The sequence below is a fragment of the Hyla sarda genome, chromosome 1, assembly GCF_029499605.1.
Source record: "Hyla sarda isolate aHylSar1 chromosome 1, aHylSar1.hap1, whole genome shotgun sequence".
Classification (NCBI taxonomy): Eukaryota; Metazoa; Chordata; class Amphibia; order Anura; family Hylidae; genus Hyla; species Hyla sarda.
The window spans coordinates 580,656,860-580,680,528 of record NC_079189.1 but is presented as its reverse complement, the minus strand read 5'-3'; the positions used below and the strand labels follow the sequence as shown (position 1 = coordinate 580,680,528).

General features: G+C 44.8%; 1 protein-coding gene and 1 pseudogene across 2 annotated transcripts in view; both read right to left on the bottom strand.

Annotated features, from left to right (window-relative positions):
* The window catches only part of LOC130311939 (serum amyloid P-component-like), a 90,382-nt gene that overhangs the window by 34,430 nt on the left and 32,283 nt on the right, over window positions 1–23,669 (bottom strand). The gene's annotated exons all lie outside the window — the stretch shown is intronic.
* LOC130311965 (serum amyloid P-component-like) lies at window positions 5,774–6,397 on the bottom strand (annotated as a pseudogene).

Below are 23,669 nucleotides of genomic sequence, written 5' to 3'. Positions count from 1 at the left end.
CATTTTGAATACTTTGGGGGTGTAGTTTTTATAATGGGGTCATTTGTGGGGTATTTCTAATATGAAGACCCTTCAAATCCACTTCAAAACTGAACTGGTCACTGAAAAAAAGTGAGTTTGAAAATTTTGTGAAAAATTTGAAAATTGCTGCTGAACTTTGAAGCCCTCTGGTGTCTTCCAAAAGTAAAAACTCTTCAATTTTATGATGCAAACATAAAGTAGACATAGTGTATATGTGATCCAAATTTTTTTTTATTTTGAATATCCATTTTCCTTACAAGCAGAGAGCTTCAAAGTTAGAAAAATGCAAAATTTTCATTTTTTTTATCAAATTTTGGGATTTTTCACCATGAAAGGATGCAAGTTACCGTAAAATTTTAGCACTAAGTTAAAGTAGAATATGTCATGAAAAAACTATCTCGTAATCAGAATGATAACTAAAACCATTCCAGAGTTATTAATGTTTAAAGTGACAGTGGTCAGAATTGCAAAAAACGTTCCGGTCCTAAGGTGTAAAATGGCCCGGTCCTTAAGGGGTTAAGGGGGTATTCCGGGCAAAAACATTTTATCCCCTATCGAAAGGATACGGGATAAAATGTCTGATCGCGGGGGGGGTGGGGGTAGGGGGGGGGGTACCCAGCAGCGGCCCGCATTCTATGCATAGCTGCGTCTGCAGTTTTGGAAACCGTAGGGCACACCCCCTCCATTCATTTCTATGGGAGGGGGCGTAACGGTGGCAACGCCCCGTCCCATAGACATGGGATCAGACATCTTATCCCCTATCCTTTCGATAGGGGATAAGATGTTTTTTAATGGGATTTTTTAATGGCCGTTTTTAAGGGTTTTCATAACGGAACAAATAACGGCTCTTTAAAACTGAAGAACTTTATAGTTTGAAAGCAGCTTTACTGTTGTGAGCTGGACACACTCTCAGTTTATATGAATGCTTATGTTTTCTTGGGGGTAAAAGGAGGAAGTCTTTCTTCTAGTTGAAGTTACGAGTCGATTACTTGTCTTCCAGGGTTTAGTTCTTCCTGCTCCTAATATCCTCTTTATGCTCTGGGTTTGCTTCATGACGTTTATCGCTGTCACGTTACATCGTTTTGCTCTTCTGAGTCTTGTCTGGGCACTCTGCACAGTGCCTTTTTTTATTTTTATGTTAGGTTTGTTGTTTATATATTTGTTTATATATTTTGTGGAAAAAATGTAATAAAAATATGTTATCAATTCTTTTTTTATTACGGTACCTTTTCCCTTAATATCTCCCTCTCTCCACTGGCAGCTAATAATATAGGGGGAGATTTATCAAAACCAGCGTAGAGGAAGAGCAAGGCAGTTGTCCGTAGCAACCAATCAGATTGCTTCTTTAATTTTTATAAAGTCCTCTGCAAAATAAAAGAAGCGATCTGATTGGTTGCTATGGGCAACTGACCCACTTTTCCTCTACACAGGTTTTGATAAATCTCCTCCATAGTCCCTTCATACTTTACGATACAGCTTTAGGGTACGTTCACACGAGCGGATCCCCAGCACGTATTATGCTGTGGATCCGCCGCTGAAGGACCACTGTATGCTGCCTTGACAGGTGCCTGCTCAGAGCAGTAATACACCGCAACAAGCAGACACACTGAAGCGATGTTCGAGTCGCTGCGCATGTGCACACATCGTGGCCGCTCCCCCTGCTCTATGAGCTAGGCCGAGAGCTTCCGCGATGTGCCAGTATACTGTGCATGCGCGAGGCAAATCGCACATTGCAGTGTGTCTGCTCGTAGCAGCGTACTGCGGGGTAACGCATACCAGGCATGCGCAGCGACTCGCACATCGCTTCAGTGTGTCTGCCTGTAAAGGCAGCATACAGAGGTCCTTCAGTGGCAGATCCGCAGTGTAATATGCGCTGGGGATCCGCTCGTGTGAATGTACCCTTACAATCCTAACAAGTCTGCTCTCTCTCTGACAAGCAGAAACAAAGACATTTCTGTAGGCTGGTCTTACCAAAAAGACTCTTTACTTTAGCCAGGGTTTTTAGAAACAAGGTTCCACCAGTAAAATGAACCATTGCTCTGAGTGAAAGAAAGCCGAGCAATGACTGTGCCTTGTGGCAATGCTTGCTGGGATAAAACATGCAAATTAGTTCTCCGTCAGAAGGAAGAAAACTGTCTCTCTAGCACTACCTATAGGTTGCCACTCTGTACAGCAATGTCCAACCCTTTAGAGCACTGGTCTCAAAATGTGACCCACCAGATGTTGCAAAACTTCAACTCCCTGCATGCCCGGACAGCCGTTGGGAGTTGAAGTTTTGCAACATCCGGAGGGCCACAGTTTGAGACCACTGCTTCAGAGAGTCTTGAGAAACGACAATAAGGACGTTTGGAGAGACAGTACAGACACAGCAAAATTGCAGTTATAATAAAAATAGATACAGTCTACTCTGTACTGAGGAGGAGCAACAACTTCACAACGAGTGATGTTTCAGAGATCTCTAAAGGGTCAACAACTGATCTTAACCCCTTAAGGACCAGGCCATTTTACACCTTAAGGACCAGAGCGTTTTTTGCAATTCTGACCACTGTCACTTTAAACATTAATAACTCTGGAATGCTTTTAGTTATCATTCTTATTCTGAGTTTATTTTTTCGTGACATATTCTACTTTAACTTAGTGGTAACATTTTATGGTAACTTGCATCCTTTCTTGGTGAAAAATCCCAAAATTTGATGAAAAAAATGAAAATTTTGCATTTTTCTAACTTTGAAGCTCTCTGCTTGTAAGGAAAATGGATATTCAAAATAAAACATTTTTGGGTTCACATATACAATATGTCTACTTTATGTTTGCATCATAAAATTTATGAGTTTTTACTTTTGGAAGACACCAGAGGGCTTCAAAGTTCAGCAGCAATTTAGAAATTTTTCACAAAATTTTCAAACTCGCTATTTTTCATGGACCAGTTCAGGTTTGAAGTGGATTTGAAGGGTCTTCATATTAGAAATACCCCATAAATGACCCCATTATAAAAACTACACCCCCCAAAGTATTCAAAATGACATTCAATAAGTGTATTAACCCTTTAGGTGTTTCACAGGAATAGCAGAAAAGTGAAGGAGAAAATTCACAATCTTCATTTTTTACACTCGCATGTTCTTGTAGACCCAATTTTTGAATTTTTGCAATAGGTAGAAAGGAGAAAATTTTTACTTGTATTTGAAACCCAATTTCTCTCGAGTAAGCACATACCTCATATGTCTATGTTAATTGTTCGGCGGGCGCAGTACAGGGCTCAGAAGGGAAGGAGCGACAAATGGTTTTTGGGGGGCATGTCACCTTTAGGAAGCCCCTATGGTGCCAGGACAGCAAAAAAAAACACATGGCATACCATTTTGGAAACTAGACCCCTCGGGGAACGTAACAAGGGGTAAAGTGAACCTTAATACCCCACAGGTGATTCACGACTTTTGCATATGTAAAAAAAAAAATGTTTTACCTAAAATGCTTGGTTTCCCAAAAATTTTACATTTTTAAAAAGGATAATAGCAGAAAATACCCCCCAAAATTTGAAGCCCAATTTCTCCCGATTCAGAAAACACCCCATATGGGGGTGAGAAGTGCTCTGCTGGCGCACTACAGGTCTCAGAAGAGGAGGAGTCACATTTGGCTTTTTGGAAGCAAATTTTGCTCTGGGGGCATGCCGCATTTAGGAAGCCCCTATGGTGCCAGGACAGCAAAAAAAAAAAAACACATGGCATACCATTTTGGAAACTAGACCCCTCGGGGAACGTAACAAGGGGTAATGTGAACCTTAATACCCCACAGGTGATTCACAACTTTTGCATATGTAAAAAAAAAAAAATTTACCTAAAATGCTTGGTTTCCCAAAAATTTTACATTTTTAAAAAGGGTAATAGCAGAAAATACCCCCCAAAATTTGTAACACAATTTCTCCCGAGTACGGCGATACCCCATATGTGACCCTAAACTGTTGCGTTGAAATACGACAGGGCTCCAAAGTGAGAGCGCCATGCGCATTTGAGGCCTAAATTAGGGACTTGCATAGGGGTGGACATAGGGGTATTCTACGCCAGTGATTCCCAAACAGGGTGCCTCCAGCTGTTGTAAAAGTCCCAGCATGCCTGGACAGTCAGTGGCTGTCTGGTAATACTGGGAGTAGTTGTTTTGCAACAGCTGGAGACTCCGTTTTGGAAACAGTGGCGTACCAGATGTTTTTCATTTTTATTGGGGAGGGGGGCTGTGTAGGGGAATGTGTATATGTAGTGTTTTTTACTTTTTATTTTATTTTGTGTTAGTGTAGTGTTTTTTTAGGGTACAGTCGCACGGGCGGGGGTTCACAGTAGTTTCTCGCTGGCAGTTTGAGCTGCGGCAGAAAATTTGCCGCAGCTCAAACTTGCAGCCGGATACTTACTGTAATCCTCCGCCCATGTGAGTGTACCCTGTACATTCACATTGGGGGGGGGGGGGACATCCAGCTGTTGCAAAACTACAACTCCCAGCATGTACGGTCTATCAGTGCATGCTGGGAGTTGTAGTTTTGCAACAGCTGGAGGCACACTGGTTGTGAAACACCGAGTTTGGTAACAAACTCAGTGTTTTGCAACCAGTGTTCCTTCAGCTGTTGCAAAAGCTACAACCCCCAGCATGTACGGACAGCGGAAGGGCATGCTGGGTGTTGTAGTTATGCAACAGCGGGAGGCATACTACTTTGGCTGGGGATGCTGGGGATTGTAGTTATGCAACAGCTGGAGACACACTGGTTTGCTACTTAACTCAGTGTGCCTTCAGCTGTTGCAAAACTACAACTCTCAGCAGTCACCGACAGCCAACGGGCATGCTGGGAGTTGTAGTTATGCAACCAGCAGATGCACCACTACAACTCCCAGCATGCTCTTTAGCTGTTTGTGCAAGCTGGGAGTTGTAGTTACACAACAGCTGAAGGTACACTTTTCCATAGAAAGAATGTGCCTCCAGCTGTTGCAAAACCATAAGTCCCAGCATGCCCATAAGGGTATGCTGGGAGTTGGGGTGGTCTGCCTCCTCCTGTTGCATAACTACAGCTCCCAGCATGCCCTTTTTGCATGCTGGGAGCTGTTGCTAAGCAACAGCAGGAGGCTGTCACTCACCTCCTGCTGCTGCTGATCGACGCTGCAGGTCAGTCCCGCCGCCGCCGCCGTCGTCGCTCCTGGGGCCCCGATCCCAACATTAACGCCGGGGATCGGGGTCCCCAGCACCCGGGGTGCACGTCCCGCACCCGCTCACGTCCTCCGGAAGAGGGGCGGAGCGGGTTGCGGGAGTGACACCCGCAGCAGGCGCCCTGATTGGTCGGCCGGGAATCCGGCCGACGAATCAGGGCGATCGTGAGGTGGCACCAGTGCCACCTCATCCCTGCAGGCTCTGGCTGTTCGGGGCCGTCTCTTCAATTTTGTCACACAATGATTTTTTTTTTTATGGGTTTCGCCTTAGATTATTGGGTAAAATGACTGATGTCATTACAAATTACAAAATAGAATTGGTGGCGCAAAAAATAAGCCATAATATGGATTTTTAGGTGCAAAATTGAAAGGGTTATGCCTTTTAAAAGGTAAGGAGGAAAAAATGAAAGTTCAAAAATGGAAAAAACGCTCGGTCTTTAAGGGGTTAAGGTTAACCACCTGACGGTGGATCAGCAGAGATAGTTGCCATTAGTTCTGAGGGTTTAAAACATCTGAAAGATACCATTTAATAGACATTGCTATGACATAAGGGAAATATTATTCTGGGAAGACTCTATAAACTGAATACAGGTTCACAAGGATAGGGATCTACATAAGGAAGTATGATGACATCTTCAGTAATATTATACCGTAAAGTGTTCCAGTTAATGACATTACCACTTATTTCATTATCTGCAAAATAATCTGTAATATTGTTATCAGTCAGAGCTTTATCCCACATATGAACATCAGTTATTTCTCCCACAAAGGACTGATCCGCATCGAATCCTCCACCATATGAATCTTGTTCCTGACCAATAATGATGATAGGGTCAGCGCCGATCGTCACATTCGCTGTCCCGTCTTCATTGTTCTTCTTCCCATCGTTCCACACCGCCCAGACTGAAGGGTTGGACGTTGCACAGATGCTTGTCCATTCCGTAAAATTATTGCCCAGCAAATAATAAAACTGGTGTTCATTACGCATTGTTAAAAAAAACTTATTCTATGCAGGAAAATAAAAGAGACGAAAATCATTATCTTTATGTTGAGTGGACAATGAAAATAAAGAATATTGCCGAGTGAGATCTGATGCAGACCGTGGCCTCATCAAACGGGCCAGAAAGTTCTGGAAATAGCCGAACATAAGAAGAGGTGGATGACTCCTTTGGGAATTCAAACAATTTCTCCTTCATATCTGTGTAAAAACATAAAGTAACAAAATCAATGTGATAACATTAACACAATTAACACAAGGGGGCTTGTTTTTCGTGTGGGACAAGTTGTATTTTTTTTTATATTATAGGGTTTGGTTAACAAGCCGAAATGCGTTACTGTTTACTATGTCCTATGTGCCTTGAAGATTAAAGGATAACTCCGGAATAGGAAAATTATCGTCCATACTGTTGGCAGTAAAAAAAAATAAACAGGTACATACCTTCCTTTGCTCCCCCGGTGCCTCCGGTAACTGGCTCCAGCCTCCACCGTGGTCCTCTTCCTGGTTGCCGGTGGTCGGCGAGTCATACGGCACTGCAGGTGCCAGTGTAGTGAAGAACTGTGTGTCTTGAAGTGTTCTCACACTGCCGCTCAGCCTATCGCCGGACGAGTCGGGACTTTGCTGCGGCCGGTGATTGGCTGAGTGCAGTATGATTACATTGACGTGATCTAAGGTGATACAAGGTGCTCAACCCCAAGTGCAGTTGTGCACCTACGTTGGAGTGGAGGTCCTGCACCTATGGATCACAAAATGGTTTCACAACTGTGGTTAATGTAAACAATGACATTAGCTAACCCTCAAAACTGATGTAAAATTGAGACATTAGCCAGTATATCCTTATATGAAGGACACACTTGAGCCTGCACAACACGCCAAGGTTTCTCAAATGGTGCGATATGACTCGCCAACCACCGGCAACCAGGGAGAGGACCACGGCGGAGGCTGGATCCGGTTACCGGAGGCACCGGGGGAGTGAAGGAAGGTATATACCTGTTTACTTCTTTTTTACTGCCGGCAGTATGGACTATAATTTTCCAATTCTGGAGTTCTCCTTTAACAATAAAGAAGCTGCGGTCTCAAGAATTCCGTAGTGCTGGATACTTTCCTTTCCTTTATATTTTTAATAATAGTACCATTAAGTATTCTTCATATCTATTGTAATGTAAATGGGATAAGTTGACTTCAACTAAAGTAAGAAGTAGAGCGATATCAACCTACCTTCCTGGCCCCAAACTGCTGAGATCCACAACAGCATTCGGACCAGCATCTTCTCAATATTTTTCAAAATGTATTTATGAAGACAAAGTATTTCAGGATTTATATTGCATAAAGGCTTTATTGAATACAGATATATTGCAGCTTCCACCTGCACTTGGTCTGAATATATATTGAGTAGAGAACAGCTGATAATATCTGTCAGTACATTGGAAGAAATGTAATTTCCTTCTACTGACATCATGTGACTGTCAAGCGGTTTAAAATATAAAGAGGAACAGTGGATTATTTTTCATTAAAGGGGTACTCCAGTGGAAAACAATTTTTTTTAATCAACTGGTGGCTGAAAGTTAAACAGATTTGTAAATTCCTTCTGTTTCAAAATCGTAATCCTTCCAGCACTTATTAGCTGCTGTATGCTCCAGAGGAAGCTGTGTCATTCTTTCCAGTCAGACCACAGTGCTTTCTGACACCTCTCTCCATGTCAGGAATTGTCTAGAGCAGGAGAGGTTTGCTATGGGGATATGCTACTACTCTGGACAGTTCCTGACATGCACATAAGTGTCAGAAGGGAGCACTGTGGTCAGACTGGAAAGAAATACACAACTTCCTGTCACGTATGGGCAGGGAAGAGTGAAGCCCTAAACTCACCCACTCCCACTTACCCTGCCTACTTGTGTACCCACCCTAGGCGAAGGGTCCACAACCAGGGTGACAGGCCCTGCCTGAATAAGTGCAGGGAGTCAAACGTCAACAAAATAAATTATAATAAAGACGAAGGTCTGGACCCTGTATGGAAACACACACACTAACAGAAATAATAACTAAACATACACACATAATAAGTCGCAGTCCACAAGCCGAGTCAATACCAAGAGATTACAGAAATGCCAAATCGCAAAAACAGGAGAAGAGTTTGATATCTGAGCCAATAGGTCAAATATTGCATAAATACAAGATACAATACAAATAGTAGCTAGGAGTAAGAGTTCTTTTGCAGGAGAGGCATGAGAGCAGACTGCCAGCTTAAATAGGTCCAAACCAGGTGTTCTCATCAAGGTCATCTCAAAATACAAAAGACCAATATATGGCAGGTATATTCCCAATTAAACCTATAAATCACCAAAAGGCAACCCAAAAAGTTACCCTATTTCCCATATATAAAAACTGAATCTTTTGTAGTTGCAAAAGACACACCAAAAAAGTGGATTAAAATTCCAGTGTTAATCACTCCTTCATGGATAAGGATAAATCCACATATCTTAGTGCCAAACTGGCAGTGTGCAATTCAGGTAAGGAGTGATCACCATATTAAAATCTGAACTCAGCCCCCCTTGACATGTTTCGCTGCTTAACGCAGCTTTGTCAAGAGGATCACGGGCACTGAGAGCAAAAACGCCGAGCCAGGGTTTTTTAAAACCTCCCTTCATGACATCATTCGGCAGGAAGTGGAAAGTTCCTGAATTCCTATAGGTTACTGCAAAGTGCGGACCAATCCGCATCCCATCTGTCACACTGACATCGGGATGCTCCTATGATTATCGCCGACATTTCGGCGAATCAAAGCTTACCTGAAGGAAGAGCTGTGACACCTGCGCCGCTACTTAGTGTAAAATCCCTGTAAGTATTGCGCTGCGCGATGACCTCTGTAATGATCTGTGTGTTCACTACATGCTGATCTCGGCCGTGCTGCGCACTAACATCTGCGCCAGCACTTAAATTTATTTTGTATCCTATCCCTTAGTGAACAACAGGGAATTGATATACCGTATTTATCAAAAATGTTTAGCCTAAAGTCTATCTATCTATTATACGCCGATAAGCCGCTGCAGTTCATTGACTTAAAGCGGGCGCTTTAAATCAATGAACTGCAGCGGCTTTTGTAGGTGCAGAGACTCATCAATACGCAGGTGCAGAGACTTATCAAGTCACTCATCAATACGCCGCGCCGTGCATAGCAACGATGAAGGGGACGCCACACTGGAGGCCAGAAGCAGCGCAGACCCGACCCCGGCAACAGGTAATTATAAAAACGGGGATGGGGGAGGCAACGGGGATAGCCAGGGGTAGAGAAGCAGCGGCAGCAGGGCTCTAGACCCCAGGACAGGCAGGGGGAGAGAAGGGCCGGCAGCAGGGCTCTAGACCCCAGGAAAGGCAGGGGGAGAGAAGCGGGCAGCGATGGCCTCTCTCCCCCTGCCTTTCCTGGGGGCTTCTGCAGGGTCAGAAACAGTGTATCGGGGTATACACATGCACACACACGCACCCTTATTTTACCAAGGATATTTGGGTAAAAAACTTTTTTTACCCAAATATCCTTGGTAAAATGAAAAAAAAAAAATCCAACTTCGGCGCTGTTCCAGTAAAGCACTGTTCCGTTTTTTAATCAAGTAAAACCATATTTATTGCACCAAATAATCTTTAATTGAGAAAGGGTACGTAGTGACCCGAAACGCGTCTTGCCTCTGATGTGCCTGTAAAACTTATTTGGTGCAATAAATATGGTTTTACTTGATTAAAAAACGGAACAGTGCTTTACTGGAACAGCGCCGAAGTTGGAGTTTTTTTTCTTTTCATGAACCTTTGTCTCTGGACCAACTGATTCGGTGTCCAGCAATCACTCCTCTGGCCTGCAGTTCCTTGGTACCCGACATATGGGGTGATATGCATCAAAACCAAGAGGTGACACAGGTGAGAGTCCACTTTTAGACTGCCACTATCCTCTTATACTCGCAGGGTTACACAAGGCGCTGCCCTCTTTTCTTCTTTTTATCCTCTCTACTTGGTAAAATGAGGGTGCGTGTTATAGGCCGGTGCGTGGTATACCCCGATAAATACGGTATTATATGAACTTCAAAATGAGACAACTTTAGGTGGATACATATATTCCTGCAAGTAATAATGGATAGTAATTGATACTGGAATAACACATGATTATAAAAATAATATTTAACAAAAATTTACTATATTTATGTTAACATAACAAGTGAGTATTTATATCTCTCATATCTATTTAGAACAATAATAACCAACAAGATCGGCAAATAAACAACAGAGTACATGCCTCATTTAATATATGTTATACCAGACAAAAATCCACTGTTATATTAAACTAAATAAATGATTTGGTTAGTGTTGTATATCCATATTCCATTGTGTTAGAATAGAATTTTACTTGTATCCACTACTCTAATTTGTTAATTATTGAAGAGCAATGACAGGGACCATTATTATTCCTTTTCTTACAGTTGATGTCATTTGAATCCACTGTATAAGGATTAATTCTTTCTCTTCTCTTCTCTTCCTCCAGGTATTTCCATTGGTTCCGCTCAAAGAAGTAGGACAATACCTCCTTCCCTCCCAGGTATGTATGTCATTTGGCTGCGTAGTATTGGCCAATACTGTTGTAAAATGTTCTTAATTTGCCTATTATTTTCATCAAAAATGCCAATACATCGTACTGTGTTAAGATGTTGATTTTCAGGGGGCTTATTCTGTAAAAGACTCTGTCTCGGAGTGTCCCTTGCCCTAGCAAAGGCTCTGTGAAGCACTTTTTTAGGATATCCCCTCTGGATAAACCGTCTATATAGGGTCTTACTTTCCTGCAGAAATTCTTCATTGCTGGAGCAATTTCTCCTAGCACGAAGATATTGACCAACGGGGATTCCTCTCTTGAGGGGGGCAGGATGATAACTGCCCCACTCAAGGAAGCTATTGGTTGATGTAGGTTTCCGGTAAATCCAGGTTTTAATGCTGCCTCCTGATTCAAGAGAGATCTCGCGTGTACTCGGGTGTATCTTAGAAGTGAAAAGCATACCTATAGTGTTTGTGTTTAATGCCGATACAAACTCATTAAATAAATCAATAATGCCACCCCAAAACAAGGAAACATCATAAATGAAACATCCCCAAAACAAAATGTGCTGAGTGTATCTTTCGTGAGTATCAGAAAAAACTATAGTGTCCTCTCACCACCCAAGAAATAAATTGGCAAAATTTGTTGCACATGCCGTGCCCATAGCTGTGCCTAATTGAGTGGTTCGAGATTTAGGTTTCAAATTGGAGAATGGAGGGGAAGGTCTTCTAATCCCACTCTCATTCTCCTCAAGTAGATCATGTAGATCAGTTAAAACTTGTTCATCACCTCTAGTTGTTCCACTCGGATTATTTTCAATATGCTTATGTACCTTGTGCCATGCTAACTTCCTTGCGAATAAATTCACGTCTTTGATCCATTCGAAACTGGGCGTAGGAGTGTACGACAGTCCCCTTTTCAAAAATGTTTCTTGTTTTGGGGTAAATATATGGGATGACAGATCTGACCAGGCCAGGCAGCTGGGCGTAGCCCAGAACCAAAACAAAACAGAGAGAACTGTCAGAACCACTTAACCCCATGGGTTCTGACACTTCCTCTGGAGCATACAGCAGCTGATAACTACTAGAATGATTAAGAGTTTTAATTAGAAGTCATTTACAAATCAGTTTAAATTTTTGGCACCAGTTGATTTAAAAAATAAAAAAAAATTCCCACTAATGTACTCCTTTAATCTACCAATATTAATAATAACTGTGGATTGAAGCTTCTATTCAATGTGTAATAGGGAGTCAAGGGTCATCAAGTTGTGGAGTACCCCTTGTCCAGAGCGGGTGCCAGTCCTTCAGGTTCTGTGATTGGAGTGGAACAGTCGGTTGGGGTTTGCAGTGATATATACAACACAGCCGCTTTCAAGAGATGGAGGATTTTATTTGACAGACAGCTATCTTATGTGTATGGATAGAGTGGCTCCTTATAAAAAATGGCCTCGATAGTTTGGCCAAAAATACGTTTTTACTGGTGTCCAGGAGTTGAGCACAGGGAGGACATGATTTTCTTACATTTGGCTTATGCCTTTGTCTGAATGCAAATAGAGGAGTGATGATCAATTGTCTTGTTTTGTGACTATAGCTCCTCTATAATGTAATATTCAAGCAAAGAATTACACAGTATAGAAGAGAAAACTCTTTAAAAACTACAGACGGACATAAATATTAGATTAAAGTTGGCCAAACCTGACAATATCAACAGGATCAACTGATGTGTAATATGTATGGTGGCCTGATGGCAGATGTTTGGATAGAGATGGGATGTTCAATCTGCCACTGGAGTTCTCGGACAGAAGTTGCCTCTGGAGGTGTCTGGCAGTGGCTTACTTCCCTCTTCTCATTCATAATATATGTGCATGTGGGGGTGAACATTTGGTCAACAGCTATCTGAAAAGTATGACCAGCTTTACCCTAAACCTAGCAGATATGTACAGTACAGTCAAGATAAGATTCGTTGTATGAAATCTTTATCTTATCCTGACTTCCCTAAAAGCCTCTAGTCACCAACAAGCAGGGTTATGGGGAAGTGTTGATGAAGCAACTACGATATTATCTGCACATGCAAAAATACCCACAACTAAACTAAAAACATTTCCACCTAAAACATTTTTCATTTTAATAACTATAAATTACGCTGACCCTATTTATTATTTGGAGCTCCAAGTGTATGTTGGCCCATTTTCCTGTTTTCCCACCCTCAACTTAACCAGAGAATAGCAGGTTTACCCAGATAGCTATGGGACCTTCAAGACCCAGTGGGCCCTTGAATTTGCCTGCTTAGTTTATATTCTATTTTATGTAGAAAAGCTAAGGAATAGAGGATAAAATAATTCCTCAAAGGGGTACTCCGCTGCTCAGCATTTGGAGCAAACTGTTCCTAATACTGGAGCTGGCACCAGAAGCTCGTGACATCATAGCCCCGCCCACTCATGACGTCACACCCCACCCCCTCAATGCAAGTCTATGGGAGTGGGCGTGACAGCCAGTTTGTTCCAAACGCTGAGCAGCGGAGGACCCCTTTAAAGCTTTTAAACATCTTTCCCCTTTTATGTTTTTTTTAAATCTTTATAAGATTGCTATTTAAGGGATAGTTTTTCTGGAACAGATCTCCATATTAAATGCATAGTGTCCCTTCAGCCACCACTAGGCCTAAAGATTTCCCAAGCTTTACCTCCTCTTAGCAAACCTGTACTGGTAAAATATTGTATCAAGGACAAACCACTTCAGGTTCTGCAATGGTTTAGGGCTAACCTTTTTCTGAAAGTCTTTAAAAAACCTAATATAAAACCTAACACAAGAGTATAACTATGGAAGGAGAAAAAAGGATCTCCTGTACTCATTACATACTCAGCATATATGCTTCCAACATAGAAGCACCGGAGGATCAGGTCCAGCGTGGGGCGCTCAGAGGATCGCCCCATGCTTGACCTGATCCTCCCGTCCTCTGGAAACCTTAGTAAATATTATTCGAAAATGTCTGGGACACGTTCCCTTTCCTCTTTTTCGGGTTTTCCCAGTAAAATGAAGAGTTGGTTGGGTTTTTGATTTTTTGGGTGCAAATTCTGGCGCAGAGAGAAATTCTGGCAAAGAAGTTAGCTATAAAAAATTAAACACGTTGCATATTTTTAATTATTAAAAAATTCTAATGACATTGAATATAAAGGTTAATCCCTTAAGGATCGGGCGTTTTTCCGTTTTTGCTCTTTCGTCTTTTCCTCCTTACCTTTAAAAAATCATAACTCTTTAAATTTTGCACCAAAAAATCTGTATTATGGCTTATTTTTTGCGCCACCAATTCTACTTTGTAATGATATCAGTCATTTTACCCAAAAATCTACGGCAAAACGGAAAAAAAATCATTGTGCGACAAAATTGAAAAAATACAGCCATTTTGTAAATTTTGGGGGCTTCCGTTTCTACGTAGTACATTTTTCGGTAAAAATTACACCTTATCTTTATTCTCTAGGTCCATACGGTTAAAATGATACCCTACTTGTATAGGTTTGATTTTGTATTACTTCCGAAAAAAATCATAACTACATGCAGGAAAATTTATACGTTTAAAATTGTCATCTTCTGACCCCTATAACTTTTTTTCTTTTTCCGTGTTCAGGGCGCTATGAGGGTTCATTTTTTGCGCCGTGATCTGAAGTTTTGTCGGTACCATTTTTGCATTGATCTGACTTTTTGATCGCTTTTTATTAATCTTTTCATGATATAAAAAGTTACCTAAAATACGCTATTTTGGACTTTGGGATTTTTTTGCACATACGCCATTGACCGTGCGGTTTAATTAGCGGTATATTTTTTTTAATTCGGACATTTCCACACGCGGCAATACCACATATGTTTATTTTTGTTTTTATTTACACTGTTTTCTTTTTTTTTATTATTGGAAATGCCGGGTGATTCAAACTTTTATAATTCCACACCAGCATATGGTCTCACAAGGGGTCTGAGGATCTCATCTCGGTACCTAATGGCAGTCAGACTACCTCTGGCAAGAACATGGAGGGCTGTGCGGTCCCCAAAGAAATGCCACCCCACACCATTACTGACCCACCGCCAAACCAGTCATGCTGGAGGATGTTGCAGGCAGCAGAATGTTCTCCACGGCATCTCCAGACTCTGTCACGTCTATCACATGTGCTCAGTGTGAACCTGCTTTCATCTGTGAAGAGCACAGGGCACCAGTGGCAAATTTGCCAATCTTGGTGTTTTCTGGCAAATGCCAAATGTCCTGCACTGTGTTGGGCTGTGAGCACAACCTCCACCTGTGGACGTGCGTCCCTCATACCACCTTCATGGAGTCTTTTTCTGACCATTTGAGTCGACACATGCACATTTGTGGCCTGCTGGAGGTCATTTTGCAGAGCTCTGGCAGTGTTCCTCCTGCTCCTCCTTGCACAAAGGCGGAGGTAGCGGTCCTGCTGCTGGGTTGTTGCCCTCCTACGACCTCCACGTCTCCTGAAGTACTGGCCTGTCTCCTGGTAGAGCCTCCATGCTCTGGAAACTGTTACGCCGAGCGCTCCGGGTCCCCGCTCCTCCCCGGAGCGCTCGCAGCATCCTCGCATTTGCAGCGCCCCGGTCAGACCTGCTGACCGGGTGCGCTGCAATATCCCTCTCAGCCGGGATGCGATTCGCGATGCGGGAGGCGCCCGCTCGCGATGCGCATCCCGACACCCGTACCTGACTCGTTCCCCGTCTGTCTTGTCCCGGCGCGCGCGGCCCCGCTCCTTAGGGCGCGCGCGCGCCGGGTCTCTGCAATTTAAAGGGCCACTGCGCCACTGATTGGCGCAGCAGGCTTAATCAGTGTGTTCACCTGTGCACTCATGGCAGTCAGACTACCTCTGGCAAGAACATGGAGGGCTGTGCGGTCCCCAAAGAAATGCCACCCCACACCATTACTGACCCACCGCCAAACCAGTCATGCTGGAGGATGTTGCAGGCAGCAGAATGTTCTCCACGGCATCTCCAGACTCTGTCACGTCTATCACATGTGCTCAGTGTGAACCTGCTTTCATCTGTGAAGAGCACAGGGCACCAGTGGCAAATTTGCCAATCTTGGTGTTTTCTGGCAAATGCCAAATGTCCTGCACTGTGTTGGGCTGTGAGCACAACCTCCACCTGTGGACGTGCGTCCCTCATACCACCTTCATGGAGTCTTTTTCTGACCATTTGAGTCGACACATGCACATTTGTGGCCTGCTGGAGGTCATTTTGCAGAGCTCTGGCAGTGTTCCTCCTGCTCCTCCTTGCACAAAGGCGGAGGTAGCGGTCCTGCTGCTGGGTTGTTGCCCTCCTACGACCTCCACGTCTCCTGAAGTACTGGCCTGTCTCCTGGTAGAGCCTCCATGCTCTGGAAACTGTTACGCCGAGCGCTCCGGGTCCCCGCTCCTCCCCGGAGCGCTCGCAGCATCCTCGCATTTGCAGCGCCCCGGTCAGACCTGCTGACCGGGTGCGCTGCAATATCCCTCTCAGCCGGGATGCGATTCGCGATGCGGGAGGCGCCCGCTCGCGATGCGCATCCCGACACCCGTACCTGACTCGTTCCCCGTCTGTCTTGTCCCGGCGCGCGCGGCCCCGCTCCTTAGGGCGCGCGCGCGCCGGGTCTCTGCAATTTAAAGGGCCACTGCGCCACTGATTGGCGCAGCAGGCTTAATCAGTGTGTTCACCTGTGCACTCCCTACTTATACCTCACTTCCCCTGCACTCCCTCGCCGGATCTTGTTGCCATTGTGGCAGTGAAAGCGTTTCCTTGTGTGTTCCTAGCCTGTGTTCCAGACCTCCTGCCGTTGCCCCTGACTACGATCCTTGCTGCCTGCCCTGACCTTCTGCTACGTCCGACCTTGCTCTTGTCTACTCCCTTGTACCGCGCCTATCTTCAGCAGTCAGAGAGGTTGAGCCGTTGCTGGTGGATACGACCTGGTTGCTACCGCCGCTGCAAGTCCATCCCGCTTTGCGGCGGGCTCTGGTGAAAACCAGTAGCAACTTAGAACCGGTCCACCAACACGGTCCACGCCAATCTCTCTCTGGCACAGAGGATCCACCTCCAGCCAGCCGAATCGTGACAGTAGATCCGGCCATGGATCCCGCTGAAGTCCCACTGCCAGTTGTTGCCGACCTCACCACGGTGGTCGCCCAGCAGTCGTAACAGATAGCGCAACAGGGCCACCAGCTGTCTCAACTGACCGTGATGCTACAACAGCTATTACCTCAGCTCCAGCAACCATCTCCTCCGCCAGCTCCTGCACCTCCTCCGCAGCGAGTGGCCGCTTCCGGCCTACGATTATCCTTGCCGGATAAATTTGATGGGGACTCTAAGTTTTGCCGTGGTTTTCTTTCGCAATGTTCCCTGCACTTGGAGATGATGTCGGACCAGTTTCCTACTGAAAGGTCTAAGGTGGCTTTTGTAGTCAGCCTTCTGTCTGGGAAAGCTCTGTCATGGGCCACACCGCTCTGGGACCGCAATGACCCTGTCACTGCCTCTGTACACTCCTTCTTCACGGAGATCCGAAGTGTCTTTGAGGAACCTGCCCGAGCCTCTTCTGCTGAGACTGCCCTGCTGAACCTGGTCCAGGGTAATTCTTCTGTTGGCGAGTACGCCATCCAATTCCGTACTCTTGCCTCCGAATTATCCTGGAATAATGAGGCCCTCTGCGTGACCTTTAAAAAAGGCCTATCCAGCAACATTAAAGATGTACTGGCCGCACAAGAAATTCCTGCTAACCTGCATGAACTTATCCATCTTGCCACCCGCATTGACATGCGTTTTTCCGAAAGGCGTCAGGAGCTCCGCCAGGATATGGACTTTGTTCGCACGAGGCGGTTTCTCTCCTTGGCTCCTCTCTCCTCTGGTCCTCTGCAATCCGTTCCTGTGCCTCCCGCCGTGGAGGCTATGCAAGTTGACCGGTCTCGCTTGACACCTCAAGAGAGGACACGACGCCGCATGGAGAATCTATGCCTGTACTGTGCCGGTACTGAACACTTCTTGAAAGATTGTCCTATCCGTCCTCCCCGCCTGGAAAGACGTATGCTGACTCCGCACAAAGGTGAGACAGTTCTTGATGTCAACTCTGCTTCTCCACGCCTTACTGTGCCTGTGCGGATATCTTCCTCCACCTTCTCCTTCTCTGCTATGGCCTTCTTGGATTCCGGATCTGCAGGAAATTTTATTTTGGCCTCTCTCATCAACAGGTTCAACATCCCGGTGACCAGTCTCGCCAGACCCCTCTACATCAATTCTGTTAACAACGAAAGATTGGACTGTACCGTGCGTTACCGCACGGAACCTCTCCTAATGTGCATCGGACCTCATCACGAAAAAATTGAATTTTTGGTCCTCTCCAACTGCACTTCTGAAATTCTTCTTGGATTACCGTGGCTTCAACGCCATTCCCCAACCCTTGATTGGTCCACAGGAGAAATCAAGAACTGGGGTACTTCTTGTCACAAGGACTGTCTTAAACCGGTTCCCAGTACTCCTTGTCGTGACCCTGTGGTTCCCCCTGTATCCGGTCTTCCTAAGGCTTATATGGACTATGCTGACGTTTTTTGCAAAAAGCAATCTGAGACTTTACCTCCTCACAGGCCTTATGACTGTCCTATTGACCTCCTCCCGGGTACTACTCCACCCCGGGGCAAAATCTATCCTCTGTCTGCTCCAGAGACTCTTGCCATGTCGGAGTACATCCAGGAGAATTTTAAAAAGGGGTTTATCCGCAAGTCCTCCTCCCCTGCCGGAGCTGGATTTTTTTTTGTGTCCAAAAAAGATGGCTCCCTACGTCCTTGCATTGATTACCGCGGACTTAATAAAATCACGGTAAAAAACCACTACCCCTTACCTCTTATCTCGGAACTCTTTGATCGCTTACAAGGTGCCCACATCTTTACCAAACTGGACTTAAGAGGTGCTTATAATCTCATCCGCATCAGGGAGGGGGACGAATGGAAGACTGCATTTAACACCAGAGATGGACACTTTGAGTATCTGGTCATGCCCTTTGGCCTTTGCAACGCCCCTGCCGTCTTCCAAGACTTTGTTAATGAAATTTTTCATGATCTCCTATATTCCTGTGTTGTGGTTTATCTGGACGATATTCTGATTTTTTCTGCCAACTTAGAAGAACACTGCCAGCATGTCCGCATGGTTCTTCAGAGACTTCGGGACAATCAACTTTATGCCAAAATGGAGAAATGTCTCTTTGAATGTCAATCTCTTCCTTTCCTAGGATACTTGGTCTCTGGCCAGGGACTACAAATGGACCGAGATAAACTCTCTGCCGTCTTAGATTGACCACGCCCCTCCGGACTCCGTGCTATCCAACGTTTTTTGGGGTTCGCCAATTATTACAGACATTTTATTCCACACTTTTCCACTATTGTGGCTCCTATCGTGGCTTTAACCAAGAAAAATGCCAATCCTAAGTCCTGGTCTCCCCAAGCGGAAGACGCATTTAAACATCTCAAGTCTGCCTTTTCTTCTGCTCCCGTGCTCTCCAGACCTGACCCATCTAAACCCTTCCTATTGGAGGTAGATGCCTCCTCAGTGGGAGCTGGAGCTGTCCTTCTACAAAAAAATTCTTCCGGGCATGCTGTGACTTGTGTTTTTTTTTTCTATGACCTTCTCACCGGCGGAGAGAAATTACTCCATCGGCGATCGAGAACTACTGGCCATTAAATTGGCGCTTGAGGAATGGAGGCACCTGCTGGAGGGATCAAAATTTCCAGTTATCATATACACTGATCACAAGAATCTCTCCTATCTCCAGTCTGCCCAACGACTGAACCCTCGCCAGGCCAGGTGGTCGTTATTCTTTGCCCGTTTTGACTTTGAAATTCATTTTCGCCCTGCTGACAAGAACATTAGGGCCGATGCCCTCTCTCGTTCTTCTGATGCCTCTGAAGTAGAGGTCTCTCCGCAACACATCATTCCTCCTGACTGTCTGATCTCCACTTCTCCAGCCTCCATCAGGCAAACTCCTCCAGGGAAGACCTTCGTTTCTCCACGCCAGCGTCTCGGGATTCTCAAATGGGGACACTCCTCCCACCTCGCAGGCCATGCGGGCATCAAAAAATCCTTGCAACTCATCTCTCGTTTTTATTGGTGGCCGACTCTGGAGACTGATGTTGTTGATTTTGTGCGGGCCTGTACTGTCTGTGCCCGGGATAAGACTCCTCGCCAGAAGCCTGCTGGCCTCCTTCATCCTCTGCCTGTCCCCGAACAGTCTTGGTCACAGATTGGTATGGACTTACCCTCATCCCGTGGCAACACAGTTGTTTGGGTGGTCGTTGATCGATTTTCCAAGATGGCACATTTTATTCCTCTTCCTGGTCTTCCTTCAGCGCCTCAGTTGGCAAAGCAATTTTTTGTACACATTTTTCGCCTTCACGGTGTGCCCACGCAGATCGTCTCGGATAGAGGCGTCCAATTCGTGTCTAAATTCTGGAGGGCCCTCTGTAAACAGCTCAAGATCAAATTAAACTTCTCTTTTTCTTATCATCCCCAATCCAATGGGCAAGTAGAAAGAATTAATCAGGTCCTGGGTGACTATTTATGGCATTTTGTTTCCTCCCGCCAGGATGACTGGGCAGATCTTCTACCATGGGCCGAATTCTCATACAACTTCAGAGTCTCCGAATCTTCTGCTAAATCCCCATTTTTCGTGGTGTACGGCCGTCACCCTCTTCCCCCCCTCCCTACTCCCTTGCCCTCTGGTTTGCCCGCTGTGGATGAAGTGACTCGTGATCTTTCCACCATATGGAAAGAGACCCAAAATTCTCTTTTACAGGCTTCATCCCGGATGAAAAGATTTGCCGATAAGAAAAGAAGAACTCCCCCCATTCTTGCTCCCGGAGACAAGGTATGGTTCTCCGCTAAATATGTCCGCTTTCGTGTCCCCAGTTACAAACTGGGACCCCGCTATCTTGGCCCTTTCAAAGTCTTGTGCCAGATTAACCCTGTCTCTTACAAACTCCTTCTTCCTCCTTCTCTTCGTATTCCCAATGCCTTCCATGTCTCTCTCCTTAAACCACTCGTCATTAACCGCTTCTCTCCCAAACTTGTTTCCCCCACTCCTGTTTCCGGTTCTTCTGACGTCTTCTCCGTGAAGGAGATTCTGGCCTCCAAGACTGTCAGAAAGAAAAAAATTTTTTGGGTGGATTGGGAAGGCTGTGGCCCAGAAGAGAGATCCTGGGAACCTGAGGACAACATTCTAGACAAAAGTCTTATCCTCAGGTTCTCAGGCTCCAAGAAGAGGGGGAGACCCAAGGGGGGGGGTACTGTTACGCTGAGCGCTCCGGGTCCCCGCTCCTTCCCGGAGCGGGTGCGCTGCAATATCCCTCTCAGTCGGGATGCGTTTCGCGATGCGGGAGGCGCCCGCTCGCGATGCGCATCCCGGCTCCCGTACCTGACGTACCTGACCTCCCGATCCCTCCCTTCTTTTAGCTTGTGGGCCAAAGAGAAGGATGCAAATACAGTTGGCAGAGGTTAGCAACATCCCTAGCAACCAATAGGAAAGTAGTTAGTTGAAAGACATAATCGCGCATTACGAATTTCGCATGGAAAAAAAAGTGAACGAATATGCGAAATTCGCGAATATATGATGAATATTCGTCCATACAGTATATTCACTGAATATCGCAAATTCGAATATGGCCTATACCGCTCATCACTAGCCATGATTCCAAAGCTGTTTTTTTTTTATTTTGTTACGCTTTGCGGTTCCTGAGATATAGGGAGTTTACTGTTAGGTTAATTATCTGCAGGAACTTTATTTCAAACAGAGGCGTGAATCAGACTGGCTTTGAATATGAGCCTGAGGGGATGTGTTTTTTGGGTTTCTTCTAGTATAGTGTTCAGTAAAACATTGGCGCACTAACAGGAGACTAAATTGTGTGCAAATAGTGGACACTAAACTGGGGGGATGGGAATAGTAAATCCAGGCTAATGAGTTTATATACACTGCTCAAAAAAAATAAAGGGAACATTTAAACAACACAATGTAACTCCAAGTCAATCACACTTCTGTGAAATCACACTGTCCACTCAGGAAACAACAATGATTGACAATCAATTTCACATGCTGTTGTGCAAATGGAACAGACAACAGGTGGAAATTATAGGCAATTAGCAAGACACCCCCAATAAAGGAGTTGTTCTGCAGATGGTGACCACAGACCACTACTCAGTTCCTATGCTTCCTTACTGATGTTTTGGTCACTTTTGAATGCTAGTGGTGCTTTCACTCTAGTGGTAGCATGAGACAGAGTCTACAACCCACACAAGGGGCTCAGGTAGTCATGCCCGTCGCTACAGGACAGGCAAACCAAGCAATTGCTTGGGGCCCCTAGCTGGCTGGGGGCCCCCTAGCACAGCCAGTGCTTGCCCGTCCTGTAGCGATTAACAATCCTGCTCTTGGAGTTTGTGCTCCGGACCCCAGGCACCCAGTCAAACAAGAGGGCCCCCAAATGTCTGACATTTTTTTTAAATAAACTAATTTGCAGCTTTGGAGTTCTTCTCACCTCACCACAATCACGCTCCCCCCCACCCCGCTGCACTTGGTATGTTCCCTCAGCCCCGGACTCTTCTCTCAGCCTTCAGCTGTCTGAGCAGGAGGAGGGTTGAGGAGAGAGCTGTGAGGAGAGGAGACCGCAGAGGCTGTTCAACATGGGGCCTGACTAACGTAGGTGTCCCTGCATGTATTTGTGTATAAGCATGTGTGTGTGTGGATATATATATGTGTGTACATACGTGTATGTCTATGTACTGTGCCTGTGTGTGTGTTACTACTGTGGATGACTATATAAAGTGCATGTGTATATCTATACCAGTGTTTCCCAACCAGGGTGCCTCCAGTTGTTTCAAAACTACAACTCCCAGCATGTTGGGAGTTGTAGTTTTGCAACCTCTGTAGGCATCCTGGTTGGGGAACATAATCAATTCTATCTGTGTGTGTATGAAGCATGTATAGTATATAATGTGTACAGTATGTTGTGTGTATGAAGCATGTATAGTATGTAATGTGTACAGTGTGTGTGTAGGATGCATGTACAGTATGTAATGTGTACAGTGTGTTGTGTGTGTATGATGCCTGTACAGTATGTAATGTGTACAATATGTGTGTGTGTGTATGATGCATGTACACTATGTAATGTGTACAGTGTGTTGTGTGTGTATGATGCATGTATAGTCTGTAATGTGTACAGTGTGTGTGTATGAAGCATGCATGTACAGTATGTAATGTGTACAGTATGTGTGTGTGATGCATGTATAGTATTTAATGTGTACAGTGTGTTATGTATGATGCATGTACAGTATGTAATGTGTACAGTGTGTGTATGAAGCATGCATGTACAGTATGTAATGTGTACAGTATGTGTGTGTATGATGCATGTACAGAATGTAATGTGTACAGTGTGTTGTGTATGATGCATGTATAGTATTTAATGTGTACAGTGTGTGTGTGTATGATGCATGTACAGTATGTAATGTGTACAGTGTGTGTGTATGATGCATGTACAGTATGTAATGTGTACAGTATGTTGTGTGCATGAAGCATGTATAGTATGTAATGTGTACAGTGTGCGTGTAGGATGCATGTACAGTATGTAATGTGTACAGTGTGTTGTGTGTGTATGATGCCTGTACAGTATGTAATGTGTACAATATGTGTGTGTGTATGATGCATGTACACTATGTAATGTGTACAGTGTGTTGTGTGTGTATGATGCATGTACAGTATGTAATGTGTACAGTATCTGTGTGTGTATGAAGCATGTATAGTATGTAATGTGTACAGTATGTGTGTGTATGATGCATGTACAGTATGTAATGTGTACAGTGTGTGTGTGTGTATGATGCATGTACAGTATGTAATCTGTACAGTATGTGTGTTG